The 21,739-nt window shown below is 40.1% G+C and overlaps 65 non-coding genes across 65 annotated transcripts; all 65 read left to right on the forward strand.

The window, feature by feature from the left end:
• Positions 1 to 53: 53 nt before the first annotated feature.
• Trnac-gca (transfer RNA cysteine (anticodon GCA)) lies at positions 54 to 125 on the forward strand. The gene has a single exon. It is a non-coding gene; the product is annotated as a tRNA-Cys (tRNA).
• Positions 126 to 280: 155 nt separating this feature from the next.
• Trnac-gca (transfer RNA cysteine (anticodon GCA)) lies at positions 281 to 352 on the forward strand. Its single transcript has one exon. It is a non-coding gene; the product is annotated as a tRNA-Cys (tRNA).
• Positions 353 to 507: 155 nt separating this feature from the next.
• Positions 508 to 579, forward strand: Trnac-gca (transfer RNA cysteine (anticodon GCA)). The gene has a single exon. It is a non-coding gene; the product is annotated as a tRNA-Cys (tRNA).
• A 155-nt stretch (positions 580 to 734) lies between these two features.
• Positions 735 to 806, forward strand: Trnac-gca (transfer RNA cysteine (anticodon GCA)). The gene has a single exon. It is a non-coding gene; the product is annotated as a tRNA-Cys (tRNA).
• A 155-nt stretch (positions 807 to 961) lies between these two features.
• Trnac-gca (transfer RNA cysteine (anticodon GCA)) lies at positions 962 to 1,033 on the forward strand. Its single transcript has one exon. It is a non-coding gene; the product is annotated as a tRNA-Cys (tRNA).
• Positions 1,034 to 1,188: 155 nt separating this feature from the next.
• On the forward strand, positions 1,189 to 1,263 carry Trnac-gca (transfer RNA cysteine (anticodon GCA)). Its single transcript has one exon. It is a non-coding gene; the product is annotated as a tRNA-Cys (tRNA).
• A 152-nt stretch (positions 1,264 to 1,415) lies between these two features.
• Trnac-gca (transfer RNA cysteine (anticodon GCA)) lies at positions 1,416 to 1,487 on the forward strand. The gene has a single exon. It is a non-coding gene; the product is annotated as a tRNA-Cys (tRNA).
• Positions 1,488 to 1,642: 155 nt separating this feature from the next.
• On the forward strand, positions 1,643 to 1,714 carry Trnac-gca (transfer RNA cysteine (anticodon GCA)). The gene has a single exon. It is a non-coding gene; the product is annotated as a tRNA-Cys (tRNA).
• Positions 1,715 to 1,869: 155 nt separating this feature from the next.
• On the forward strand, positions 1,870 to 1,941 carry Trnac-gca (transfer RNA cysteine (anticodon GCA)). Its single transcript has one exon. It is a non-coding gene; the product is annotated as a tRNA-Cys (tRNA).
• Positions 1,942 to 2,096: 155 nt separating this feature from the next.
• Positions 2,097 to 2,168, forward strand: Trnaw-cca (transfer RNA tryptophan (anticodon CCA)). Its single transcript has one exon. It is a non-coding gene; the product is annotated as a tRNA-Trp (tRNA).
• Positions 2,169 to 2,550: 382 nt separating this feature from the next.
• Trnac-gca (transfer RNA cysteine (anticodon GCA)) lies at positions 2,551 to 2,622 on the forward strand. The gene has a single exon. It is a non-coding gene; the product is annotated as a tRNA-Cys (tRNA).
• Positions 2,623 to 2,777: 155 nt separating this feature from the next.
• On the forward strand, positions 2,778 to 2,849 carry Trnac-gca (transfer RNA cysteine (anticodon GCA)). Its single transcript has one exon. It is a non-coding gene; the product is annotated as a tRNA-Cys (tRNA).
• Positions 2,850 to 3,004: 155 nt separating this feature from the next.
• Trnac-gca (transfer RNA cysteine (anticodon GCA)) lies at positions 3,005 to 3,076 on the forward strand. Its single transcript has one exon. It is a non-coding gene; the product is annotated as a tRNA-Cys (tRNA).
• Positions 3,077 to 3,231: 155 nt separating this feature from the next.
• On the forward strand, positions 3,232 to 3,303 carry Trnac-gca (transfer RNA cysteine (anticodon GCA)). The gene has a single exon. It is a non-coding gene; the product is annotated as a tRNA-Cys (tRNA).
• A 155-nt stretch (positions 3,304 to 3,458) lies between these two features.
• Positions 3,459 to 3,530, forward strand: Trnac-gca (transfer RNA cysteine (anticodon GCA)). The gene has a single exon. It is a non-coding gene; the product is annotated as a tRNA-Cys (tRNA).
• Positions 3,531 to 3,685: 155 nt separating this feature from the next.
• Trnac-gca (transfer RNA cysteine (anticodon GCA)) lies at positions 3,686 to 3,760 on the forward strand. Its single transcript has one exon. It is a non-coding gene; the product is annotated as a tRNA-Cys (tRNA).
• Positions 3,761 to 3,912: 152 nt separating this feature from the next.
• Positions 3,913 to 3,984, forward strand: Trnac-gca (transfer RNA cysteine (anticodon GCA)). Its single transcript has one exon. It is a non-coding gene; the product is annotated as a tRNA-Cys (tRNA).
• Positions 3,985 to 4,139: 155 nt separating this feature from the next.
• On the forward strand, positions 4,140 to 4,211 carry Trnac-gca (transfer RNA cysteine (anticodon GCA)). Its single transcript has one exon. It is a non-coding gene; the product is annotated as a tRNA-Cys (tRNA).
• Positions 4,212 to 4,366: 155 nt separating this feature from the next.
• Trnac-gca (transfer RNA cysteine (anticodon GCA)) lies at positions 4,367 to 4,438 on the forward strand. Its single transcript has one exon. It is a non-coding gene; the product is annotated as a tRNA-Cys (tRNA).
• Positions 4,439 to 4,591: 153 nt separating this feature from the next.
• Trnac-gca (transfer RNA cysteine (anticodon GCA)) lies at positions 4,592 to 4,666 on the forward strand. Its single transcript has one exon. It is a non-coding gene; the product is annotated as a tRNA-Cys (tRNA).
• A 154-nt stretch (positions 4,667 to 4,820) lies between these two features.
• Trnac-gca (transfer RNA cysteine (anticodon GCA)) lies at positions 4,821 to 4,892 on the forward strand. Its single transcript has one exon. It is a non-coding gene; the product is annotated as a tRNA-Cys (tRNA).
• Positions 4,893 to 5,048: 156 nt separating this feature from the next.
• On the forward strand, positions 5,049 to 5,120 carry Trnac-gca (transfer RNA cysteine (anticodon GCA)). Its single transcript has one exon. It is a non-coding gene; the product is annotated as a tRNA-Cys (tRNA).
• Positions 5,121 to 5,275: 155 nt separating this feature from the next.
• Positions 5,276 to 5,347, forward strand: Trnac-gca (transfer RNA cysteine (anticodon GCA)). The gene has a single exon. It is a non-coding gene; the product is annotated as a tRNA-Cys (tRNA).
• Positions 5,348 to 5,729: 382 nt separating this feature from the next.
• On the forward strand, positions 5,730 to 5,801 carry Trnac-gca (transfer RNA cysteine (anticodon GCA)). Its single transcript has one exon. It is a non-coding gene; the product is annotated as a tRNA-Cys (tRNA).
• Positions 5,802 to 5,956: 155 nt separating this feature from the next.
• On the forward strand, positions 5,957 to 6,028 carry Trnac-gca (transfer RNA cysteine (anticodon GCA)). The gene has a single exon. It is a non-coding gene; the product is annotated as a tRNA-Cys (tRNA).
• Positions 6,029 to 6,184: 156 nt separating this feature from the next.
• Trnac-gca (transfer RNA cysteine (anticodon GCA)) lies at positions 6,185 to 6,256 on the forward strand. The gene has a single exon. It is a non-coding gene; the product is annotated as a tRNA-Cys (tRNA).
• Positions 6,257 to 6,638: 382 nt separating this feature from the next.
• On the forward strand, positions 6,639 to 6,710 carry Trnac-gca (transfer RNA cysteine (anticodon GCA)). The gene has a single exon. It is a non-coding gene; the product is annotated as a tRNA-Cys (tRNA).
• A 382-nt stretch (positions 6,711 to 7,092) lies between these two features.
• Positions 7,093 to 7,164, forward strand: Trnac-gca (transfer RNA cysteine (anticodon GCA)). The gene has a single exon. It is a non-coding gene; the product is annotated as a tRNA-Cys (tRNA).
• Positions 7,165 to 7,319: 155 nt separating this feature from the next.
• Trnas-gcu (transfer RNA serine (anticodon GCU)) lies at positions 7,320 to 7,391 on the forward strand. Its single transcript has one exon. It is a non-coding gene; the product is annotated as a tRNA-Ser (tRNA).
• Positions 7,392 to 7,547: 156 nt separating this feature from the next.
• Trnac-gca (transfer RNA cysteine (anticodon GCA)) lies at positions 7,548 to 7,619 on the forward strand. The gene has a single exon. It is a non-coding gene; the product is annotated as a tRNA-Cys (tRNA).
• A 157-nt stretch (positions 7,620 to 7,776) lies between these two features.
• On the forward strand, positions 7,777 to 7,848 carry Trnac-gca (transfer RNA cysteine (anticodon GCA)). The gene has a single exon. It is a non-coding gene; the product is annotated as a tRNA-Cys (tRNA).
• Positions 7,849 to 8,003: 155 nt separating this feature from the next.
• Trnac-gca (transfer RNA cysteine (anticodon GCA)) lies at positions 8,004 to 8,076 on the forward strand. The gene has a single exon. It is a non-coding gene; the product is annotated as a tRNA-Cys (tRNA).
• Positions 8,077 to 8,231: 155 nt separating this feature from the next.
• Positions 8,232 to 8,303, forward strand: Trnac-gca (transfer RNA cysteine (anticodon GCA)). Its single transcript has one exon. It is a non-coding gene; the product is annotated as a tRNA-Cys (tRNA).
• Positions 8,304 to 8,458: 155 nt separating this feature from the next.
• On the forward strand, positions 8,459 to 8,530 carry Trnac-gca (transfer RNA cysteine (anticodon GCA)). The gene has a single exon. It is a non-coding gene; the product is annotated as a tRNA-Cys (tRNA).
• Positions 8,531 to 8,685: 155 nt separating this feature from the next.
• On the forward strand, positions 8,686 to 8,757 carry Trnac-gca (transfer RNA cysteine (anticodon GCA)). The gene has a single exon. It is a non-coding gene; the product is annotated as a tRNA-Cys (tRNA).
• Positions 8,758 to 8,912: 155 nt separating this feature from the next.
• Positions 8,913 to 8,984, forward strand: Trnac-gca (transfer RNA cysteine (anticodon GCA)). The gene has a single exon. It is a non-coding gene; the product is annotated as a tRNA-Cys (tRNA).
• Positions 8,985 to 9,139: 155 nt separating this feature from the next.
• On the forward strand, positions 9,140 to 9,211 carry Trnac-gca (transfer RNA cysteine (anticodon GCA)). The gene has a single exon. It is a non-coding gene; the product is annotated as a tRNA-Cys (tRNA).
• A 382-nt stretch (positions 9,212 to 9,593) lies between these two features.
• On the forward strand, positions 9,594 to 9,665 carry Trnac-gca (transfer RNA cysteine (anticodon GCA)). Its single transcript has one exon. It is a non-coding gene; the product is annotated as a tRNA-Cys (tRNA).
• Positions 9,666 to 9,820: 155 nt separating this feature from the next.
• On the forward strand, positions 9,821 to 9,892 carry Trnac-gca (transfer RNA cysteine (anticodon GCA)). The gene has a single exon. It is a non-coding gene; the product is annotated as a tRNA-Cys (tRNA).
• A 382-nt stretch (positions 9,893 to 10,274) lies between these two features.
• On the forward strand, positions 10,275 to 10,346 carry Trnac-gca (transfer RNA cysteine (anticodon GCA)). Its single transcript has one exon. It is a non-coding gene; the product is annotated as a tRNA-Cys (tRNA).
• Positions 10,347 to 10,501: 155 nt separating this feature from the next.
• Positions 10,502 to 10,573, forward strand: Trnas-gcu (transfer RNA serine (anticodon GCU)). The gene has a single exon. It is a non-coding gene; the product is annotated as a tRNA-Ser (tRNA).
• Positions 10,574 to 10,728: 155 nt separating this feature from the next.
• On the forward strand, positions 10,729 to 10,800 carry Trnac-gca (transfer RNA cysteine (anticodon GCA)). Its single transcript has one exon. It is a non-coding gene; the product is annotated as a tRNA-Cys (tRNA).
• A 381-nt stretch (positions 10,801 to 11,181) lies between these two features.
• On the forward strand, positions 11,182 to 11,253 carry Trnac-gca (transfer RNA cysteine (anticodon GCA)). The gene has a single exon. It is a non-coding gene; the product is annotated as a tRNA-Cys (tRNA).
• A 155-nt stretch (positions 11,254 to 11,408) lies between these two features.
• On the forward strand, positions 11,409 to 11,483 carry Trnac-gca (transfer RNA cysteine (anticodon GCA)). Its single transcript has one exon. It is a non-coding gene; the product is annotated as a tRNA-Cys (tRNA).
• Positions 11,484 to 11,635: 152 nt separating this feature from the next.
• Positions 11,636 to 11,706, forward strand: Trnac-gca (transfer RNA cysteine (anticodon GCA)). The gene has a single exon. It is a non-coding gene; the product is annotated as a tRNA-Cys (tRNA).
• A 154-nt stretch (positions 11,707 to 11,860) lies between these two features.
• On the forward strand, positions 11,861 to 11,932 carry Trnac-gca (transfer RNA cysteine (anticodon GCA)). The gene has a single exon. It is a non-coding gene; the product is annotated as a tRNA-Cys (tRNA).
• Positions 11,933 to 12,312: 380 nt separating this feature from the next.
• On the forward strand, positions 12,313 to 12,387 carry Trnac-gca (transfer RNA cysteine (anticodon GCA)). The gene has a single exon. It is a non-coding gene; the product is annotated as a tRNA-Cys (tRNA).
• Positions 12,388 to 12,541: 154 nt separating this feature from the next.
• Trnac-gca (transfer RNA cysteine (anticodon GCA)) lies at positions 12,542 to 12,613 on the forward strand. Its single transcript has one exon. It is a non-coding gene; the product is annotated as a tRNA-Cys (tRNA).
• Positions 12,614 to 12,768: 155 nt separating this feature from the next.
• On the forward strand, positions 12,769 to 12,840 carry Trnac-gca (transfer RNA cysteine (anticodon GCA)). The gene has a single exon. It is a non-coding gene; the product is annotated as a tRNA-Cys (tRNA).
• A 155-nt stretch (positions 12,841 to 12,995) lies between these two features.
• On the forward strand, positions 12,996 to 13,067 carry Trnac-gca (transfer RNA cysteine (anticodon GCA)). Its single transcript has one exon. It is a non-coding gene; the product is annotated as a tRNA-Cys (tRNA).
• A 155-nt stretch (positions 13,068 to 13,222) lies between these two features.
• On the forward strand, positions 13,223 to 13,294 carry Trnac-gca (transfer RNA cysteine (anticodon GCA)). The gene has a single exon. It is a non-coding gene; the product is annotated as a tRNA-Cys (tRNA).
• Positions 13,295 to 13,449: 155 nt separating this feature from the next.
• Positions 13,450 to 13,524, forward strand: Trnac-gca (transfer RNA cysteine (anticodon GCA)). The gene has a single exon. It is a non-coding gene; the product is annotated as a tRNA-Cys (tRNA).
• A 152-nt stretch (positions 13,525 to 13,676) lies between these two features.
• Trnac-gca (transfer RNA cysteine (anticodon GCA)) lies at positions 13,677 to 13,748 on the forward strand. Its single transcript has one exon. It is a non-coding gene; the product is annotated as a tRNA-Cys (tRNA).
• Positions 13,749 to 13,903: 155 nt separating this feature from the next.
• Trnac-gca (transfer RNA cysteine (anticodon GCA)) lies at positions 13,904 to 13,978 on the forward strand. Its single transcript has one exon. It is a non-coding gene; the product is annotated as a tRNA-Cys (tRNA).
• Positions 13,979 to 14,130: 152 nt separating this feature from the next.
• On the forward strand, positions 14,131 to 14,202 carry Trnac-gca (transfer RNA cysteine (anticodon GCA)). Its single transcript has one exon. It is a non-coding gene; the product is annotated as a tRNA-Cys (tRNA).
• A 382-nt stretch (positions 14,203 to 14,584) lies between these two features.
• Positions 14,585 to 14,659, forward strand: Trnac-gca (transfer RNA cysteine (anticodon GCA)). The gene has a single exon. It is a non-coding gene; the product is annotated as a tRNA-Cys (tRNA).
• Positions 14,660 to 14,810: 151 nt separating this feature from the next.
• Trnac-gca (transfer RNA cysteine (anticodon GCA)) lies at positions 14,811 to 14,882 on the forward strand. Its single transcript has one exon. It is a non-coding gene; the product is annotated as a tRNA-Cys (tRNA).
• A 154-nt stretch (positions 14,883 to 15,036) lies between these two features.
• On the forward strand, positions 15,037 to 15,109 carry Trnac-gca (transfer RNA cysteine (anticodon GCA)). Its single transcript has one exon. It is a non-coding gene; the product is annotated as a tRNA-Cys (tRNA).
• A 155-nt stretch (positions 15,110 to 15,264) lies between these two features.
• Positions 15,265 to 15,339, forward strand: Trnac-gca (transfer RNA cysteine (anticodon GCA)). Its single transcript has one exon. It is a non-coding gene; the product is annotated as a tRNA-Cys (tRNA).
• Positions 15,340 to 15,491: 152 nt separating this feature from the next.
• Positions 15,492 to 15,563, forward strand: Trnac-gca (transfer RNA cysteine (anticodon GCA)). Its single transcript has one exon. It is a non-coding gene; the product is annotated as a tRNA-Cys (tRNA).
• Positions 15,564 to 15,717: 154 nt separating this feature from the next.
• On the forward strand, positions 15,718 to 15,789 carry Trnac-gca (transfer RNA cysteine (anticodon GCA)). The gene has a single exon. It is a non-coding gene; the product is annotated as a tRNA-Cys (tRNA).
• A 156-nt stretch (positions 15,790 to 15,945) lies between these two features.
• On the forward strand, positions 15,946 to 16,020 carry Trnac-gca (transfer RNA cysteine (anticodon GCA)). The gene has a single exon. It is a non-coding gene; the product is annotated as a tRNA-Cys (tRNA).
• Positions 16,021 to 16,172: 152 nt separating this feature from the next.
• On the forward strand, positions 16,173 to 16,244 carry Trnac-gca (transfer RNA cysteine (anticodon GCA)). The gene has a single exon. It is a non-coding gene; the product is annotated as a tRNA-Cys (tRNA).
• A 382-nt stretch (positions 16,245 to 16,626) lies between these two features.
• Positions 16,627 to 16,698, forward strand: Trnac-gca (transfer RNA cysteine (anticodon GCA)). Its single transcript has one exon. It is a non-coding gene; the product is annotated as a tRNA-Cys (tRNA).
• Positions 16,699 to 16,853: 155 nt separating this feature from the next.
• Trnac-gca (transfer RNA cysteine (anticodon GCA)) lies at positions 16,854 to 16,925 on the forward strand. The gene has a single exon. It is a non-coding gene; the product is annotated as a tRNA-Cys (tRNA).
• The last annotated feature ends 4,814 nt before the right edge of the window (positions 16,926 to 21,739 follow it).

Here is a 21,739-nt window from a genome sequence, read left to right on the forward strand (position 1 = left end):
AAGGCGGAATAATGGTGCGTATTTTCTTTTGTATAGGTGCGTAATTGTCATGCGGGGATGTAGCTCAGTGGTAGAGCATTCGACTGCAGATCGAGAGGTCCCCGGTTCAAACCCGGGTGTCCCCTTCAAGATTGTTCTTACTTTTTTCTAATCTGTGCCTGTACTTTGCGATAATGCAAAAAGTAGGATCATTTAAAATCGCCGGTGTTAAATCCGTTTTTGTTTCAAAGGCGGAATAATGGTGCGTATTTTCTTTTGTATAGGAGCGTAATTGTCATGCGGGGATGTAGCTCAGTGGTAGAGCATTCGACTGCAGATCGAGAGGTCCACGGTTCAAACCCGGGTGTCCCCTTCAAGATTGTTCTTACTTTTTTCTTATCTGTGCCTGTACTGTGCGATAATGCAAAAAGTAAGATCATTTAAAATCGCCGCTATTAAATCCGTTTTTGTTTCAAAGGCGGAATAAGGGTCCGTATTCTCGTTTGTATAGAAGCGTAATTGTCATGCGGGGATGTAGCTCAGTGGTAGAGCATTCGACTGCAGGTCGAGAGGTCCCCGGTTCAAACCCGGGTGTCCCCTTCAAGATTGTTCTTACTTTTTTCTTATCTGTGCCTGTACATTGCGATAATGAAAAAAGTAAGATCATTTAAAATCGCCGCTATTAAATCCGTTTTTGTTTCAAAGGCGGAATAATGGTGGGTATTTTCGTTTGTATAGGAGCGTAATTGTCATGCGGGGATGTAGCTCAGTGGTAGAGCAGTCGACTGCAGATCGAGAGGTCCCCGGTTCAAACCCGGGAGTCCCCTTCAAGATTGTTCTTACTTTTTTCTTATCTGTGCCTGTACTTTGCGATAATGCAAAAAGTAAGATCATTTAAAATCGCCGCTATTAAATCCGTTTTTGTTTCAAAGGCGGAATAATGGTGCGTATTTTCTTTTGTATAGGAGCGTAATTGTCATGCGGGGATGTAGCTCAGTGGTAGAGCACTCAACTGCAGATCGAGAGGTCCCCGGTTCAAACCCGGGTGTCCCCTTCAAGATTGTTCTTACTTTTTTCTTATCTGTGCCTGTACTTTGCGATAATGCAAAAAGTAAGATCATTTAAAATCGCCGGTGTTAAATCCGTTTTTGTTTCAAAGGCGGAATAATGGTGCGTATTTTCTTTTGTATAGGAGCGTAATTGTCATGCGGGGATGTAGCTCAGTGGGAGAGTATTCGACTGCAGATCGAGAGGTCCCCGGTTCAAACCCGGGTGTCCCGTTCAAGATTGTTCTTACTTTTTTCTTATCTGTGCCTGTACTTTGCGATAATGCAAAAAGTAAGATCATTTAAAATCGCCGCTATTAAATCCGTTTTTGTTTCAAAGGCGGAATAATGGTGCGTATTTTCTTTTGTATAGAAGCGTAATTGTCATGCGGGGATGTAGCTCAGTGGTAGAGCATTCGACTGCAGATCGAGAGGTCCCCGGTTCAAACCCGGGTGTCCCCTTCAAGATTGTTCTTACTTTTTTCTAATCTGTGCCTGTACTTTGCGATAATGCAAAAAGTAGGATCATTTAAAATCGCCGCTATTAAATCCGTTTTTGTTTCAAAGGCGGAATAATGGTGCGTATTTTCTTTTGTATAGAAGCGTAATTGTCATGCGGGGATGTAGCTCAGTGGTAGAGCATTCGACTGCAGATCGAGAGGTCCCCGGTTCAAACCCGGGTGTCCCCTTCAAGATTGTTCTTACTTTTTTCTTATCTGTGCCTGTACATTGCGATAATGAAAAAAGTAAGATCATTTAAAATCGCCGCTATTAAATCCGTTTTTGTTTCAAAGGCGGAATAATGGTGGGTATTTTCTTTTGTATAGGAGCGTAATTGTCATGCGGGGATGTAGCTCAGTGGTAGAGCATTCGACTGCAGATCGAGAGGTCCCCGGTTCAAACCTGGGTGTCCCCTTCAAGATTGTTCTCATTTTTTTCTTATCTGTGCCTGTACTTTGCGATAATGCAAAAAGTAAGATCATTTAAAATCGCCGCTATAAAATCCGTTTTTGTTTCAAAGGCGGAATAATGGTGCGTATTTTCTTTTGTATAGGAGCGTAATTGTCATGCGGGGATGTAGCTCAGTGGTAGAGCATTCGACTCCAGATCGAGAGGTCCCCGGTTCAAACCCGGGTGTCCCCTTCAAGATTGTTCTTACTTTTTTCTAATCTGTGCCTGTACTTTGCGATAATGCAAAAAGTAGGATCATTTAAAATCGCCGGTGTTAAATCCGTTTTTGTTTCAAAGGCGGAATAATGGTGCGTATTTTCTTTTGTATAGGAGCGTAATTGTCATGCGGGGATGTAGCTCAGTGGGAGAGCATTCGACTGCAGATCGAGAGCTCCCCGGTTAAAACCCTGGTGTCCCCTTCAAGATTGTTCTTACTTTTTGCTTATCTGTGCTTGTACTTTGCGATAATGCAAAAAGTAAGATCATTTAAAATCGCCGCTATTAAATCCGTTTTTGTTTCAAAGGCGGAATAATGGTGCGTATTTTCTTTTGTATAGAAGCGTAATTGTCATGCGGGGATGTAGCTCAGTCGTAGAGCATTCGACTGCAGATCGAGAGGTCCCCGTTTCAAACCCGGGTGTCCCCTTCAAGATTGTTCTTACTTTTTTCTTATCTGTGCCTGTACTTTGCGATAATGCAAAAAGTAGGATCATTTAAAATCGCCGCTATTAAATCCGTTTTTGTTTCAAAGGCGGAAAAATGGTCCGTATTTTCTTTTGTATAGGAGCGTAATTGTCATGCGGGGATTTAGCTCAGTGGTAGAGCATTCGACTGCAGATCGAGAGGTCCCCGGTTCAAACCCGGGTGTCCCCTTCAAGATTGTTCTTACTTTTTTCTTATCTGTGCTTGTACTTTGCGATAATGCAAAAAGTAAGATCATTTAAAATCGCCGCTATTAAATCCGTTTTTGTTTCAAAGGCGGAATAATGGTGCGTATTTTCTTTTGTATAGGAGCGTAATTGTCATGCGGGGATGTAGCTCAGTGGTAGAGCATTCGACTGCAGATCGAGAGGTCCCCGGTTCAAACCCGGGTGTCCCCTTCAAGATTGTTCTTACTTTTTTCTTATCTGTGCCTGTACTTTGCGATAATGCAAAAAGTAAGATCATTTAAAATCGCCGCTATTAAATCCGTTTTTGTTTCAAAGGCGGAATAATGGTGGGTATTTTGTTTTGTATAGGAGCGTAATTGTCATGCGGGGATGTAGCTCAGTGGTAGAGCATTCGACTGCAGATCGAGAGGTCCCCGGTTGAAACCCGGGTGTCCCCTTCAAGATTGTTCTTACTTTTTTCTTATCTGTGCCTGTACTTTGCGATAATGCAAAAAGTAAGATCATTTAAAATCGCCGCTATTAAATCCGTTTTTGTTTCAAAGGCGGAATAATGGTGCGTATTTTCTTTTGTATAGGAGAGTAATTGTCATGCGGGGATGTAGCTCAGTGGTAGAGCATTCGACTGCAGATCGAGAGGTCCCCGGTTCAAACCCGGGTGTCCCCTTCAAGATTGTTCTTACTTTTTTCTTATCTGTGCCTGTACTTTGCGATAATGCAAAAAGTAGGATCATTTAAAATCGCCGGTGTTAAATCCGTTTTTGTTTCAAAGGCGGAATAATGGTGCGTATTTTCTTTTGTATAGGAGCGTAATTGTCATGCGGGGATGTAGCTCAGTGGTAGAGCATTCGACTGCAGATCGAGAGCTCCCCGGTTCAAACCCGGGTGTCCCATTCAAGATTGTTCTTACTTTTTTCTTTTCTGTGCCTGTACTTTGCGATAATGCAAAAAGTAAGATCATTTAAAATCGCCGCTATTAAATCCGTTTTTGTTTCAAAGGCGGAATAATGGTGCGTATTTTCTTTTGTATAGAAGCGTAGTTGTCATGCGGGGATGTAGCTCAGTCGTAGAGCATTCGACTGCAGATCGAGAGGTCCCCGTTTCAAACCCGGGTGTCCCCTTCAAGATTGTTCTTACTTTTTTCTAATCTGTGCCTGTACTTTGCGATAATGCAAAAAGTAAGATCATTTAAAATCGCCGCTATTAAATCCGTTTTTGTTTCAAAGGCGGAATAATGGTCCGTATTTTCTTTTGTATAGGAGCGTAATTGTCATGCGGGGATGTAGCTCAGTGGTAGAGCATTCGACTGCAGATCGAGAGGTCCCCGGTCCAAACCCGGGTGTCCCCTTCAAGATTGTTCTTACTTTTTTCTAATCTGTGCCTGTACTTTGCGGTAATGCAAAAAGTAAGATCATGTGAAATCGCCGCTATAAAATCCGTTTTTGTTTCAAAGGCGGAATAATGGTGCGTATTTTGTTTTGTATAGAAGCGTAATTGTCATGCGGGGATGTAGCTCAGTGGTAGAGCATTCGACTGCAGATCGAGAGGTCCCCGTTTCAAACCCGGGTGTCCCCTTCAAGATTGATCTTACTTTTTTCTTATCTGTGCCTGTACTTTGCGATAATGCAAAAAGTAGGATCATTTAAAATCGCCGCTATTAAATCCGTTTTTGTTTCAAAGGCGGAATAATGGTCCGTATTTTCTTTTGTATAGGAGCGTAATTGTCATGCGGGGATTTAGCTCAGTGGTAGAGCATTCGACTGCAGATCGAGAGGTCCCCGGTTCAAACCCGGGTGTCCCGTTCAAGATTGTTCTTACTTTTTTCTTATCTGTGCTTGTACTTTGCGATAATGCAAAAAGTAAGATCATTTAAAATCGCCGCTATTAAATCCGTTTTTGTTTCAAAGGCGGAATAATGGTGCGTATTTTCTTTTGTATAGGAGCGTAATTGTCATGCGGGGATGTAGCTCAGTGGTAGAGCATTCGACTGCAGATCGAGAGGTCCCCGGTTCAAACCCGGGTGTCCCCTTCAAGATTGTTCTTACTTTTTTCTTATCTGTGCCTGTACTTTGCGATAATGCAAAAAGTAAGATCATTTAAAATCGCCGCTATTAAATCCGTTTTTGTTTCAAAGGCGGAATAATGGTGGGTATTTTCTTTTAGTATAGGAGCGTAATTGTCATGCGGGGATGTAGCTCAGTGGTAGAGCATTCGACTGCAGATCGAGAGGTCCCCGGTTGAAACCCGGGTGTCCCCTTCAAGATTGTTCTTACTTTTTTCTTATCTGTGCCTGTACTTTGCGATAATGCAAAAAGTAAGATCATTTAAAATCGCCGCTATTAAATCCGTTTTTGTTTCAAAGGCGGAATAATGGTGCGTATTTTCTTTTGTATAGGAGAGTAATTGTCATGCGGGGATGTAGCTCAGTGGTAGAGCATTCGACTGCAGATCGAGAGGTCCCCGGTTCAAACCCGGGTGTCCCCTTCAAGATTGTTCTTACTTTTTTCTTATCTGTGCCTGTACTTTGCGATAATGCAAAAAGTAGGATCATTTAAAATTGCCGGTGTTAAATCCGTTTTTGTTTCAAAGGCGGAATAATGGTGCGTATTTTCTTTTGTATAGGAGCGTAATTGTCATGCGGGGATGTAGCTCAGTGGTAGAGAATTCGACTGCAGATCGAGAGCTCCCCGGTTCAAACCCGGGTGTCCCATTCAAGATTGTTCTTACTTTTTTCTTATCTGTGCCTGTACTTTGCGATAATGCAAAAAGTAAGATCATTTAAAATCGCCGCTATTAAATCCGTTTTTGTTTCAAAGGCGGAATAATGGTGCGTATTTTCTTTTGTATAGAAGCGTAATTGTCATGCGGGGATGTAGCTCAGTCGTAGAGCATTCGACTGCAGATCGAGAGGTCCCCGTTTCAAACCCGGGTGTCCCCTTCAAGATTGTTCTTACTTTTTTCTAATCTGTGCCTGTACTTTGCGATAATGCAAAAAGTAAGATCATTTAAAATCGCCGCTATTAAATCCGTTTTTGTTTCAAAGGCGGAATAATGGTCCGTATTTTCTTTTGTATAGGAGCGTAATTGTCATGCGGGGATGTAGCTCAGTGGTAGAGCATTCGACTGCAGATCGAGAGGTCCCCGGTTCAAACCCGGGTGTCCCCTTCAAGATTGTTCTTACTTTTTTTGTAATCTGTGCCTGTACTTTGCGATAATGCTAAAAGTAAGATCATTTAAAATCGCCGCTATTAAATCCGTTTTTGTTTCAAAGGCGGAATAATGGTGCGTATTTTCTTTTGTGAAGGAGCGTAATTGTCATGCGGGGATGTAGCTCAGTGGTAGAGCATTCGACTGCAGATCGAGAGGTCCCCGGTTCAAACCCGGGTGTCCCCTTCAAGATTGTTCTTACTTTTTTCTTATCTGTGCCTGTACTTTGCGATATTGCAAAAAGTAAGATCATTTAAAATCGCCGCTATTAAATCCGTTTTTGTTTCAAAGGCGGAATAATGGTGCGTATTTTCTTTTGTATAGGAGCGTAATTGTCATGCGGGGATGTAGCTCAGTGGTAGAGCATTCGACTGCAGATAGAGAGGTCCGTAGTTCAAACCCGGGTGTCCCCTTCAAGATTGTTCTTTCTTTTTTCTTATCTGTGCCTGTACTTTGCGATAATGCAAAAAGTAAGATCATGTAAAATCGCCGCTATTAAATCCGTTTTTGTTTCAAAGGCGGAATAATGGTGCATATTTTCTTTTGTATAGAAGCGTAATTGTCATGCGGGGACGTAGCTCAGTGGTATAGCATTCGACTGCAGATCGAGGGGTCCCCGGTTCAAACCCGGGTGTCCCCTTCAAGATTGTTCTTACTTTTTTCTTATCTGTGCCTGTACTTTGCGATAATGCAAAAAGTAAGATCATTTAAAATCGCCGCTATTAAATCCGTTTTTGTTTCAAAGGTGGAATAATGGTGCGTATTTTCTTTTGTAAAGAAGCGTAATTGTCATGCGGGGATGTAGCTCAGTGGTAGAGGATTCGACTGCAGATAGAGAGGTCCGCGGTTCAAACCCGGGTGTCCCCTTCAAGATTGGTCTTACTTTGTTCTTATCTGTGCCTGTACTTTGCGATAATGCAAAAAGTAAGATCATTTAAAATCGCCGCTATTAAATCCGTTTTTGTTTCAAAGGCGGAATAATGGTGCGTATTTTCTTTTGTATAGGAGCGTAATTGTCATGCGGGGATGTAGCTCAGTGGTAGAGCATTCGACTGCAGATCGAGAGGTCCCCGGTTCAAACCCGGGTGTCCCCTTCAAGATTGTTCTTACTTTTTTCTTATCTGTGCCTGTACTTTGCGATAATGCAAAAAGTAAGATCATTTAAAATCGCCGCTATTAAATCCGTTTTTGTTTCAAAGGCGGAATAATGGTGCGTATTTTCTTTTGTATAGAAGCGTAATTGTCATGCGGGGATGTAGCTCAGTGGTAGAGCATATGACTGCTGATCGAGAGGTCCCCGGTTCAAACCCGGGTGTCCCCGTCAAGATTGTTCTTACGTTTTTCTTATCTGTGCCTGTACTTTGCGATAATGCAAAAAGTAAGATCATTTAAAATCGCCGCTATTACATCCGTTTTTGTTTCAAAGGCGGAATAATGGTGCGTATTTTTTTTTTGTATAGGAGCGTAATTGTCATGCGGGGATGTAGCTCAGTGGTAGAGCATTCGACTGCAGATCGAGAGGTCCCCGGTTCAAACCCTGGTGTCCCCTTCAAGATTGTTCTTACTTTTTTCTAATCTGTGCCTGTAATTTGCGATAATGCAAAAAGTAGGATCATTTAAAATCACCGATATTAAATCCGTTTTTGTTTCAAAGGCGGAATAATGGTGCGTATTTTTTTTTTTGTATAGAAGCGTAATTGTCATGCGGGGATGTAGCTCAGTGGTAGAGCATTCGACTGCAGATCGAGAGGTCCCCGGTTCAAACCCGGGTGTCCCCTTCAAGATTGTTCTTACTTTTTTCTTATCTGTGCCTGTACTTTGCGATAATGCAAAAAGTAAGATCATTTAAAATCGCCGCTATTAAATCCGTTTTTGTTTCAAAGGCGGAATAAGGGTCCGTATTTTCGTTTGTATAGAAGCGTAATTGTCATGCGGGGATGTAGCTCAGTGGTAGAGCATTCGACTGCAGATCGAGAGGTCCCCGGGTTCAAACCCGGGTGTCCCCTTCAAGATTGTTCTTACTTTTTTCTAATCTGTGTCTGTACTTTGCGGTAATGCAAAAAGTAAGATCATGTAAAATCGCCGCGATAAAATCCGTTTTTGTTTCAAAGGCGGAATAATGGTGCGTATTTTCTTTTGTATAGAAGCGTAATTGTCATGCGGGGATGTAGCTCAGTGGTAGAGCATTCGACTGCAGATCGAGAGGTCCCCGGTTCAAACCCGGGTGTCCCCTTTAAGATTGTTCTTACTTTTTTCTAATCTGTGCCTGTACTTTGCGATAATGCAAAAAGTAAGATCATGTAAAATCGCCGCTATAAAATCCGTTTTTGTTTCAAAGGCGGAATAATGGTGCGTATTTTCTTTTGTATAGAAGCGTAATTGTCATGCGGGGATGTAGCTCAGTGGTAGAGCATTCGACTGCAGATCGAGAGGTCCCCGGTTCAAACCCGGGTGTCCCCTTCAAGATTGTTCTTACTTTTTTCTAATCTGTGCCTGTACTTTGCGGTAATGCAAAAAGTAAGATCATGTGAAATCGCCGCTATAAAATCCGTTTTTGTTTCAAAGGCGGAATAATGGTGCGTATTTTCTTTTGTATAGAAGCGTAATTGTCATGCGGGGATGTAGCTCAGTGGTAGAGCATTCGACTGCAGATCGAGAGGTCCCCGGTTCAAACCCGGGTGTCCCCTTCAAGATTGTTCTTACTTTTTTCTAATCTGTGCCTGTACTTTGCGGTAATGCAAAAAGTAAGATCATGTAAAATCGCCGCTATAAAATCCGTTTTTGTTTCAAAGGCGGAATAATGGTGCGTATTTTGTTTTGTATAGAAGCGTAATTATCATGCGGGGATGTAGCTCAGTGGTAGAGCATTCGACTGCAGATCGAGAGGTCCCCGGTTCAAACCCTGGTGTCCCCTTCAAGATTGTTCTTACTTTTTTCTTATCTGTTCCTGTACTTTGCGATAATGCAAAAAGTAAGATCATTTAAAATCGCCGCTATTAAATCCGTTTTTGTTTCAAAGGCGGAATAAGGGTCCGTATGTTCGTTTGTATAGAAGCGTAATTGTCATGCGGGGATGTAGCTCAGTGGTAGAGCATTCGACTGCAGATCGAGAGGTCCCCGGTTCAAACCCGGGTGTCCCCTTCAAGATTGTTCTTACTTTTTTCTAATCTGTGCCTGTACTTTGCGGTAATGCAAAAAGTAAGATCATGTAAAATCGCCGCTATAAAATCCGTTTTTGTTTCAAAGGCGGAATAATGGTGCGTATTTTGTTTTGTATAGAAGCGTAATTGTCATGATGGGATGTAGCTCAGTGGTAGAACATTCGACTGCTGATCGAGAGGTGCCCGGTTCAAACCCGGGTGTCCCCTTCAAGATTGTTCTTACTTTTTTCTAATCTGTGCCTGTACTTTGCGGTAATGCTAAAAGTAAGATCATTTAAAATCGCCGCTATTAAATCCGTTTTTGTTTCAAAGGCGGAATAATGGTGCGTATTTTCTTTTGTATAGGAGCGTAATTGTCATGCGGGGATGTAGCTCAGTGGTAGAGCAGTCGACTGCAGATCGAGAGGTCCCCGGTTAAAACCCGGGTGTCCCCTTCAAGATTGTTCTTTCTTTTTTCTTATCTGTGCCTGTACTTTGCGATAATGCAAAAAGTAAGATCATTTAAAATCGCCGCTATTAAATCCGTTTTTGTTTCAAAGGCGGAATAATGGTGCGGGGTTTCTTTTGTATAGAAGCGTAATTGTCATGCGGGGATGTAGCTCAGTGGTAGAGCATTCGACTGCAGATCGAGGGGTCCCCGGCTCAAACCCGGGTGTCCCCTTCAAGATTGTTCTTACTTTTTTCTTATCTGTGCCTGTACTTTGCGATAATGCAAAAAGTAAGATCATTTAAAATCGCCGCTATTAAATCCGTTTTTGTTTCAAAGGCGGAATAATGGTGCGTATTTTCTTTTGTAAAGAAGCGTAATTGTCATGCGGGAATGTAGCTCAGTGATAGAGCATTCGACTGCAGATAGAGAGGTCCGCGGTTCAAACCCGGGTGTCCCCTTCAAGATTGGTCTTACTTTTTTCTTATCTGTGCCTGTACTTTGCGATAATGCAAAAAGTAAGATCATTTAAAATCGCCGCTATTAAATCCGTTTTTGTTTCAAAGGCGGAATAATGGTGCGTATTTTGTTTTGTATAGGAGCGTAATTGTCATACGGGGATGTAGCTCAGTGGTAGAGCATTCGACTGCAGATCGAGAGGTCCCCGGTTCAAACCCTGGTGTCCCCTTCAAGATTGTTCTTACTTTTTTCTTATCTGTGCCTGTACTTTGCGATAATGCAAAAAGTAAGATCATTTAAAATCGCCGCTATTAAATCCGTTTTTGTTTCAAAGGCGGAATAATGGTGCGTATTTTCTTTTGTATAGAAGCGTAATTGTCATGCGGGGATGTAGCTCAGTGGTAGAGCATATGACTGCTGATCGAGAGGTCCCCGGTTCAAACCCGGGTGTCCCCGTCAAGATTGTTCTTACGTTTTTCTTATCTGTGCCTGTACTTTGCGATAATGCAAAAAGTAAGATCATTTAAAATCGCCGCTATTACATCCGTTTTTGTTTCAAAGGCGGAATAATGGTGCGTATTTTGTTTTGTATAGGAGCGTAATTGTCATGCGGGGATGTAGCTCAGTGGTAGAGCATTCGACTGCAGATCGAGAGGTCCCCGGTTCAAACCCTGGTGTCCCCTTCAAGATTGTTCTTACTTTTTTCTAATCTGTGCCTGTACTTTGCGGTAATGCAGAACGTAAGATCATGTAAAATCGCCGCTATAAAATCAGTGTTTGTTTCACAGGCGGAATAATGGTGCGTATTTTCTTTTGTATAGAAGCGTAATTGTCATGCGGGGATGTAGCTCAGTGGTAGAGCATTCGACTTCAGATCGAGAGGTCCCCGGTTCAAACCCGGGTGTCCCCTTCAAGATTGTTCTTACTTTTTTCTAATCTGTGCCTGTACTTTGCGATAATACAAAAAGTAGGATCATTTAAAATCGCCGCTATTAAATCCGTTTTTTTTCAAAGGCGGAATAATGGTGCGTATTTTCTTTTGTATAGAAGCGTAATTGTCATGCGGGGATGTAGCTCAGTGGTAGAGCATTCGACTGCAGATCGAGAGGTCCCCGGTTGAAACCCGGGTGTCCCCTTCAAGATTGTTCTTACTTTTTTCTAATCTGTGCCTGTACTTTGCGATAATGCAAAAAGTAGGATCATTTAAAATCGCCGCTATTAAATCCGTTTTTGTTTCAAAGGCAGAATAATGGTGCGTATTTTGTTTTGTATAGAAGCGTAATTGTCATGCGGGGATGTAGCTCAGTGGTAGAGCATTCGACTGCAGATCGAGAGGTCCCCGGTTCAAACCCGGGTGTCCCATTCAAGATTGTTCTTACTTTTTTCTAATCTGTGCCTGTACTTTGCGATAATGCAAAAAGTAGGATCATTTAAAATCGCCGCTATTAAATCCGTTTTTGTTTCAAAGACAGAATAATGGTGCGTATTTTGTTTTGTATAGAAGCGTAATTGTCATGCGGGGATGTAGCTCAGTGGTAGAGCATTCGACTGCAGATCGAGAGGTCCCCGGTTCAAACCGGCTGTCCCCTTCAAATTGTTCTTACTTTTTTCTAATCTGTGCCTGTACTTTGCGATAATGCAAAAAGTAGGATCATTTAAAATCGCCGCTATTAAATCCGTTTTTGTTTCAAAGGCGGAATAATGGTGCGTATTTTCTTTTGTATAGAAGCGTAATTGTCATGCGGGGATGTAGCTCAGTGGTAGAGCATTCGACTGCAGATCGAGAGGTCCCCGGTTCAAACCCGGGTGTCCACTTCAAGATTGTTCTTACTTTTTTCTAATCTGTGCCTGTACTTTGCGATAATGCAAAAAGTAGGATCATTTAAAATCGCCGCTATTAAATCCGTTTTTGTTTCAAAGGCAGAATAATGGTGCGTATTTTGTTTTGTATAGAAGCGTAATTGTCATGCGGGGATGTAGCTCAGTGGTAGAGCATTCGACTGCAGATCGAGAGGTTCCATGTTCAAACCCGGGTGTCCCATTCAAGATTGTTCTTACTTTTTTCTAATCTGTGCCTGTACTTTGCGATAATGCAAAAAGTAGGATCATTTAAAATCGCCGCTATTAAATCCGTTTTTGTTTCAAAAGCAGAATAATGGTGCGTATTTTTTTTTGTATAGAAGCGTAATTGTCATGCGGGGATGAAGCTCAGTGGTAGAGCATTCGACTGCAGATCGAGAGGTCCCCGGTTCAAACCCGGGTGTCCCGTTCAAGATTGTTCTTACTTTTTTCTAATCTGTGCCTGTACTTTGCGATAATGCAAAAAGTAGGATCATTTAAAATCGCCGCTATTACATCCGTTTTTGTTTCAAAGGCGGAATAATGGTGCGTATTTTCTTTTGTATAGAAGCGTAATTGTAATGCGGGGATGTAGCTCAGTGGTAGAGCATTCGACTGCAGATCGAGAGGTCCCCGATTCAAACCCGGGTGTCCCCTTCAAGATTGTTCTTACTTTTTTCTAATCTGTGCCTGTACTTTGCGATAATGCAAAAAGTAGGATCATTTAAAATACCCGCTATCAAATCCGTTTTTGTTTCAAAGGTTGAATAATGGTGCGTATTTTGTTTTGTATAGAAGCATAATTGTCATGCGGGGATGTAGCTCAGTGGTAGAGCATTCGACTGCAGATCGAGAGGTCCCCGGTTCAAACCCGGGTGTCCCCTTCAAGATTGTTCTTACTGTTTTCTAATCTGTGCCTGTACTTTGCGATAATGCAAAAAGTAGGATCATTTAAAATCGCCGCTATTAAATCCGTTTTTGTTTCAAAGGCAGAATAATGGTGCGTATTTTGTTTTGTATAGAAGCGTAATTGTCATGCGGGGATGTAGCTCAGTGGTAGAGCATTCGACTGCAGATCGAGAGGTCCCCGGTTCAAACCCGGGTGTCCCCTTCAAGATTGTTCTTACTTTTTTCTAATCTGTGCCTGTACTTTGCGATAATGCAAAAAGTAGGATCATTTAAAATCGCCGCTATTAAATCCGTTTTTGTTTCAAAGGCAGAATAATTGTGCGTATTTTGTTTTGTATAGAAGCGTAATTGTCATGCGGGGATGTAGCTCAGTGGTAGAGCATTCGACTGCAGATCGGGAGGTCCCCGGTTCAAACCCGGGTGTCCCCTTCAAGATTGTTCTTACTTTTTTCTAATCTGTGCCTGTACTTTGCGATAATGCAAAAAGTAGGATCATTTAAAATCGCCGCTATTAAATCCGTTTTTGTTTCAAAGGTGGAATAATGGTGCGTATTTTCTTTTGTATAGAAGCGTAATTGTCATGCGGGGATGTAGCTCAGTGGTAGAGCATTCGACTGCAGATAGAGAGGTCCCCGGTTCAAACCCGGGTGTCCCGTTCGAGATTGTTCATACTTGTTTCTAATCTGTGCCTGTACTTTGCGATAATGCAAAAAGTAGGATCATTTAAAATCGCCGCTATTAAATCCGTTTTTGTTTCAAAGGTGGAATAATGGTGCGTATTTTCTTTTGTATAGAAGCGTAATTGTCATGCGGGGATGTAGCTCAGTGGTAGAGCATTCGACTGCAGATCGGGAGGTCCCCGGTTCAAACCCGGGTGTCCCCTTCAAGATTGTTCTTACTTTTTTCTAATCTGTGCCTGTACTTTGCGATAATGCAAAAAGTAGGATCATTTAAAATCGCCGCTATTAAATCCGTTTTTGTTTCAAAGGTGGAATAATGGTGCGTATTTTGTTTTGTATAGAAGCGTAATTGTCATGCGGGGATGTAGCTCAGTGGTAGAGCATTCGACTGCAGATAGAGAGGTCCCCGGTTCAAACCCGGGTGTCCCGTTCAAGATTGTTCATACTTTTTTCTAATCTGTGCCTGTACTTTGCGATAATGCAAAAAGTAGAATCATTTAAAATCGCCGCTATTAAATCCGTTTTTGTTTCAAAGGTGGAATAATGGTGCGTATTTTCTTTTGTATAGCAGCGTAATTGTCATGCGGGGATGTAGCTCAGTGGTAGAGCCTTCGACTGCAGCTCGAGAGGTCCCTGGTTCAAACCCGGGTGTCCCCTTCGAGATTGTTCTTACTTTTTTCTAATCTGTGCCTGTACTTTGCGATAATGCAAAAAGTAAGATCATTTAAAATCGCCGCTATTAAATCCGTTTTTGTTTCAAAGGCAGAATAATGGTGCGTATTTTTTTTTGTATAGAAGCGTAATTGTCATGCGGGGATTTAGCTCAGTGGTAGTGCATTCGACTGCAGATCGAGAGGTCCCCGGTTCAAACCCGGGTGTCCCGTTCAAGATTGTTCTTACTTTTTTCTAATCTGTGCCTGTACTTTGCGACAATGCAAAAAGTAGGATCATTTAAAATCGCCGCTATTAAATCCGTTTTTGTTTCAAAGGTGGAATAATGGTGCGTATTTTCTTTTGTATAGAAGCGTACTTGTCATGCGGGGATGTAGCTCAGTGGTAGAGCATTCGACTGCAGATCGAGAGGTCCCCGGTTCAAACCCGGGTGTCCCGTTCAAGATTGTTCTTACGTGTTTCTAATCTGTGCCTGTACTTTGCGATAATGCAACAAGTAGGATCATTTAAAATCGCCGCTATTAAATCCGTTTTTGTTTCAAAGGCGGAATAATGGTGCATATTTTCTTTTGTATAGAAGCATAGTTGTCATGCGGGATGTAGCTCAGTGGTAGAGCATTCGTCTGCAGATCGAGAGGTCCCCGGTTCAAACCCGGGTGTCCCGTTCAAGATTGTTCTTACGTGTTTCTAATCTGTGCCTGTACTTTGCGATAATGCAACAAGTAGGATCATTTAAAATCGCCGCTATTAAATCCGTTTTTGTTTCAAAGGTGGAATAATGGTGCGTATTTTTTTTTGTATAGAAGCGTAATTGTCATGCGGGGATGTAGCTCAGTGGTAGAGCATTCGACTGCAGATCGAGAGGTCCCCGGTTCAAACCCGGGTGTCCCGGTCTAGATTGTTCTTACTTTTTTCATATCTGTGCCTGTACTTTGCGATAATGCAAAAAGTAGGATCATTTAAAATCGCCGCTATTAAATCCGTTTTTGTTTCAAAGGCAGAATAATGGTGCGTATTTTGTTTTGTATAGAAGCGTAATTGTCATGCGGGGATGTAGCTCAGTGGTAGAGCATTCGACTGCAGATCGAGAGGTCCCCGGTTCAAACCCGGGTGTCCCGTTCAAGATTGTTCTTACTTTTTTCTAATCTGTGCCTGTACTTTGCGATAATGCAAAAAGTAGGATCATTTAAAATCGCCGCTATTAAATCCGTTTTTGTTTCAAAGGTGGAATAATGGTGCGTATTTTGTTTTGTATAGAAGCGTAATTGTCATGCGGGGATGTAGCTCAGTGGTAGAGCATTCGACTGCAGATCGAGAGGTCCCCGGTTCAAACCCGGGTGTCCCCTTCAGGATTGTTCTTACTTTTTCTAATCTGTGCCTGTACTTTGCGATAATGCAAAAAGTAGGATCATTTTAAATCGCCGCTATTAAATCCGTTTTTGTTTCAAAGGCGGAATAATGGTGCGTATTTTCTTTTGTATAGAAGCGTAATTGCTATGCGGGGATGTAGCTCAGTGGTAGAGCATTCGACTGCAGATCGAGAGGTCCCCGGTTCAAACCCGGGTGTCCCCTTCAAGATTGTTCTTACTTTTTTTCTAATCTGTGCCTGTACTTTGCGATAATGCAAAAAGTAGGATCATTTAAAATCGCCGCTATTAAATCCGTTTTTGTTTCAAAGGCAGAATAATGGTGCGTATTTTGTTTTGTATAGAAGCGTAATTGTCATGCGGGGATGTAGCTCAGTGGTAAAGCATTCGACTGCAGATCGAGTGGTCCCCGGTTCAAACCCGGGTGTCCCGTTCAAGATTGTTCTTACTTTTTTCTAATCTGTGCCTGTACTTTGCGATAATGCAAAAAGTAGGATCATTTAAAATCGCCGGTATTAAATCCGTTTTTGTTTTAAAGGCGGAATAATTGCGCGTACTTTCTTTTGTATAGAAGCGTAATTGTCATGCCGGGATGTAGCTCAGTGGTAGAGCATTCGACTGCAGATCGAGAGGTCCCCGATTCAAACCCGGGTGTCCCGTTCAAGATTGTTCTTACTTTTTTCTAATCTGTGCCTGTACTTTGCGATAATGCAAAAAGTAGGATCATTTAAAATCGCCGCTATTAAATCCGTTTTTGGTTCAAAGGCAGAATAATGGTGCGTATTTTCTTTTGTATAGAAGCGTAATTGCTATGCGGGGATGTAGCTCAGTGGTAGAGCATTCGACTGCAGATCGAGAGGTCCCTGGTTCAAACCAGAGTGGCCCCTTCAAGATTGTTCTTACTTTTTTCTAATCTGTGCCTGTACTTTGCGGTAATGCAAAAAGTAAGATCATTTAAAATTGCCGGTATTAAATCCGTTTTTGTTTTAAAGGCGGAATAATTGCGCGTATTTTGTTTTGTATAGAAGCGTAATTGTCATGCGGGGATGTAGCTCAGTGGTAGAGCATTCGACTGCAGATCGAGAGGTCCCCGATTCAAACCCGGGTGTCCCCTTCAAGATTGTTCTTACTTTTTTCTAATCTGTGCCTGTACTTTGCGATAATGCAATAAGTAGGATCATTTAAAATCGCCGCTATTAAATCCGTTTTTGTTTCAAAGGTGGAATAATGGTGCGTATTTTGTTTTGTATAGAAGCGTAATTGTCATGCGGGGATGTAGCTCAGTGGTAGAGCATTCGACTGCAGATCGAGAGGTCCCCGGTTCAAACCCGGGTTTCCCCTGCAAGATTGTTTTTACTTTTTTCTAATCTGTGGCTGTACTTTGCGATAATGCAAAAGGTAAGATCATTTAAAATCGCCGCTATCAAATCGGTTGTTGTTTTAAAGGCAGAATATTTGTGCGTATTTTATGTTGCATAGTAGCGTAATTCCTATGCGGGGATGTAGCTCCGTAGTAGAGCATTCGACTGCAGATCGAGAGGTCCCATGTTGAAATCCGGGTGTCACCTTTCAATTTGTTTATATTTTTTTCTAATCTGTGGTTGTAATATTCGATAATGCAAAAAGTAAGATTATTTACAATAGCAATACTCAAATCTGTTGTTGTTTTAAAGGCAGAATAATAGGTCGTATATTCTGTTATATTGGAGCGTAATTGTTTTTCGGTGATGTAGCTCAATGGTAGAGCATTCGACTGCAGATCGAGAGGTCTCCAGTTCAAACGAGGGTATCCCCTTCCAGATTGTTTTTACTTTATTCTAGTCTGCGGTTGTATTTTGCGATAATGCAAAAAGTAAGCTCATTTAAAATCGCCGCGATCAAATCCGTTGTTGTTTTAAAGGCAGAATAATGGTGCGTATTTTCTGTTGTATATGAGCGTAATTGTCATTCGGGGATGTAGCTCAGTGGTAGAGCGTTCGTCTGCAGATCGAGAGGATCTCCGGTTCCAACACTGGTACCCCCTTCCCGATTGCTTCCACTTTTTCTAATCTGTGGTTGTATTGTGCGATAATGCAAAAAGTATTATCATGAAAATCGCCGCTATCAAATCAATTGTTGTTTTAAAGGCAGAATAATGCTGGTTATTTTCTGTTGTATAGGAGCGTAATTGTCATTCGGGGATGTAGCTCGGAGGTAGAGCATTGTACTGCAGATCGAGAGGACCCCCGGTTCAAACTCAGATGTCATTCGGGGTAAAACCTGTATTAATCCAATGGAAAATCGATTTAAACAGTATATTTTTCCCAATATATTTAAATCTCACAAAACCAAATACATGTTAAAATATTCTTCAGTTTTTTGATTGAGTTATGTTTATATAAAAATTCCATTTTAATAGGTTTTTTTTTGTCGCACTTTGAAATTACGTCACTAAGTTTCTGTCTATCACTTTTACCCTCTCTCTCTCTCTCTGTATGTTGTTTAATCCCCTCCTTCTTATTTTATATATTATCTATCATTCTCGCTTTAATCTCTCACTCTTACTCTCTTCCAGGCTCTTCTCTCTCTCTCTCTCTTTTGTCTCTGGTATAATAACATTCATAAAAAAAAAAGAATAACAGGTGATGATCATAAAGGGAAGAATAAAAAGCTCAAAATAGTCCATAATGAAAAAAGAGAAAATCACAAGCAATAATGCTATTTACCTGAAGCTGGAGAGTGAAAGAGAGAAAAAGGATGGAGAAGATACATTGAGTACAAAGAGAATTTTTAAGGATAATTGTCTATTTAATTTTTTTTTCTATTTTACTGGATTTTGAATAATAAGTTAGACAATCTAAGCTAAATTCAATGGAGGAGCCAGCGGCCACATGTTTTTTTTTATGCTAAGAAAACTGTGTGGTAGATCATGTTTGTTCGTTTATTATCTTATTTGCTATATTGTATTTCTGTGTTACTGTGCAAATTTGATGTCGTCATAAAAAGGAAATCCATCAAAAAAGAGCCTGAAAATTATCCTTTTTGACGTCATAGAAGAATAAATTATGACATCACAGAAGATAAGGTTATCTATAAAAGCAATTAAAAACGGAAATTTTATTCATTCGTCATTCTACACGGATTTGATAAGAAATGGATTGGCACTCTAAAAGATTTTGTAAGTAGAAATATTTTTATTTTCAATCATATTATTATTTCTAATGATAGAAATGTTATAAAACTTGTGGACTACAACGAAAGAAACACTTCTTCTTTTTTTCTTTTCAGTTTAAAGAATATGGAGAGTGCATCGCAAGGGGACAAACAAATACAGTTTCCGACCCGAATTGAAAATCACAACAAATTTCAACAACAACAAATGCGTTATTTTTTTTTTTGTTTTTCTGGAGAAATTTTTTCTTATACATTCATTGAATTAAAATACGTATAAGAAAATTATAATAACGCAAAATAGAAGCTTTTTTAATTCAAAGTGGAGATTTTTTTCATAACAAATAATAAATTTAAGTAAACCATGATAACACAAAAATACAAATTTTTTTACACAAAATCGATATTTTTCAATTACTTTTTTAAAGAAATTAAAATTCTGAAATTTTCGTAACTGATTAAATAATCATTAAATTTGGTACTCAGCATTTGTTCGGCTTTGTCCGACGCATGACGTCAACAGCCGGATAAAACCGAGCTTTGCCGATTAAGCAGACGAGAATTTCGCTATCAATTGGAAGAGTGTCATAACTCAAGAAACGCTTATTTGAAGAGAATTAAAAAAAAAAATTGTTTTAAAAAGATAACCGACGAAATAATAATGAATATTACAAACCTTGCGGACCAGCTCCAGACCCTAGAGGCTGCACTAAACTTTTGCCAGCAACGGAAATTGTTGGCAGAAGAGAAAAGGTGTTTACATTTTGGCCAGGATTGTTTACTTGCAAAGAGAACAAGCAACAAGCCTTTCTGACGTTTACGGTTGGAGGTGTAGAAGTGTAACATGTCGTCGATGGACCTCCATTAGGATTGGGACCTTCTTCTAAAAATCCCGACTAACCATCGCATGTATAATAAAAATAATATACTTATGGGCGTTCGAGATGGCATCTACAAAAAATCTCCATCGCGAATGTGGGTTAGGTTCTCGCCACACAATTGTGGATTGTAAAAATTTCCTCCGTGATATATGCAGGGACTATTTTCTTAGGAATCCCCGGCAGATTGGACGCCCAGGCCATACGGTAGAAATCGACGAGTCCGTTTTTAACCGCAAAAAACACAACGTCGGCAGACTTCTGACACTGGTCTGGATACGACCCCCGCCGAAAAGGAGGGTTTCTTGGTCACTGTACCAAATAGGAACCCCGAATCCCTCCTTTCACTAATAAATAAAAAGAAATCCTTGTTTCTGGCGAACAAAAAAAATGTACAAATAATCCTTGTACGCCCCCCCATGCTTTTTATTGCCCTTATTTTTAGACTTTTTCCATTTATTTGACATAAAGAGTTGAAAAAAAAAATATATATTAACTTTTACGTGTTTAAGACATAGACAATGTTTTTTTTATATTAAAAATTGAAAAAAAAAACAAACCAGTTCAGACAAAAAAAAAAAAAGTTTCCTATTATTTAACAAAACTTGTTTTATATGTATTTATTTTGAAAACAGAAAACAATTTCAAACAATAATAATAAAAAAAAACAAATGAACGGTAGGTTTTTGCTTTTTACTTATTTTTTTTTATGTTTCTACATTTTACAATTTCATTGTACAGTTATTTTTGTTGTAGCGTTGTTTTTATTTTATCGCCAACGCTCGGTTTTATCCGGCTGTTGACGTCATGCGCCGGACAAAGCCGAGCAAATGCTGAGTTACGTCTGGTTCGTTAAATGCACAAGTACCTTAAATTTTATTGTTTGCAATGAATGAAAATTGTCGCAATGTACGAACTTTAACATTTATAAATATTTTGGAACATGCATTATTTAAATAGATGTGGATTTTAAGAAAAATTTCCTTTTTTCCAAATTTTCAATTATTTTTTCCTACTCAGGTTCCATCACTTATCAAAGCCCGAAGTTTACTCGAGGATAAGAGCTAGTTAGGGTACGCCAGTTACTGAGACAACCGTGTATTAATACTTAATGATGGAAAAAGGGTAGAAATGGATAATGCAGAGGGCGTGTCAACAGGAACTTGTTTACATTGGACTTGAAGATGAACATTGTAATTAGCTGGAAAGCAGGTCAGCAGAACAGTTTTTCTTATTTTAATTAATAATTCGATTTAATCCAAAAAATCGAACAGAATTAATATATAAATTCAGTCTCTTTCTAGCATTTTTTGTCATCGATAGCTTTCTTCCTACAAAATCAATCTCTGATTCTGGTTAATCAGTTCTCCCTTTTTTTAAGAGAAGGGAATTATATTGATGTCAATACAAAACATAGTTGCAGCAATTCTCTTGAGGCGTTCTTCTTTTTTTAGATGTATATTCTTTATTACAAAGTTTCAGACATTTATGTAAAGCTGTTTTTCACAGTAGCAACAGATTTAAAAAATTGCAATTGTATTTATAACTAGAAAATCATGATCCCTCTATCTATCTATCTATCTATCTATCTATAAAACCTGTATTACTCAATGGAGAATGGTATTAATCAGCAATTTAAGCAATTTCTTATTAAGTTTCTGTCTATCACTTTTACCCTCTCTCACTGTATGTTGTTTAATCCCCTCCTTCTTATTTTATACATTATCTATCATTCTCGCTTTCATCTCTCACTCTTACTCTCTTCCAGACCTCTCTCTCTCTCTCTCTCTCTCTCTCTCTCTCTCTCTCGCTCTCTCTCTCTTTCTCTCTCTCTCTCTCCTTTTTGTCTCTGGTATAATAACATTCATAAAAAAAAAGAATAACAGGTGAAGTACATAAATAAAGGGGAGAATATAAAGCTCAATATAGTCCATAATGAAAAAAGAGAAAATCACAAGCAATAATTCTATTTATCCGTAGCTGGAGAGTGAAAGAGAGAAAAAGAGCATGGAGAAGATACATTGAGTACAAAGAGAATTTTTAGGGATAATTGTGTATTTAATTTTTTTTTTCTATTTTACTGGATTTTGAATAATAAGTTAGACAATCTAAGCTAAATTCAATGGA

The sequence above is a fragment of the Euprymna scolopes genome, chromosome 18 (genome assembly GCF_053919585.1).
Source record: "Euprymna scolopes isolate OS-2025 chromosome 18, ASM5391958v1, whole genome shotgun sequence".
Classification (NCBI taxonomy): domain Eukaryota; kingdom Metazoa; phylum Mollusca; class Cephalopoda; order Sepiida; family Sepiolidae; genus Euprymna; species Euprymna scolopes.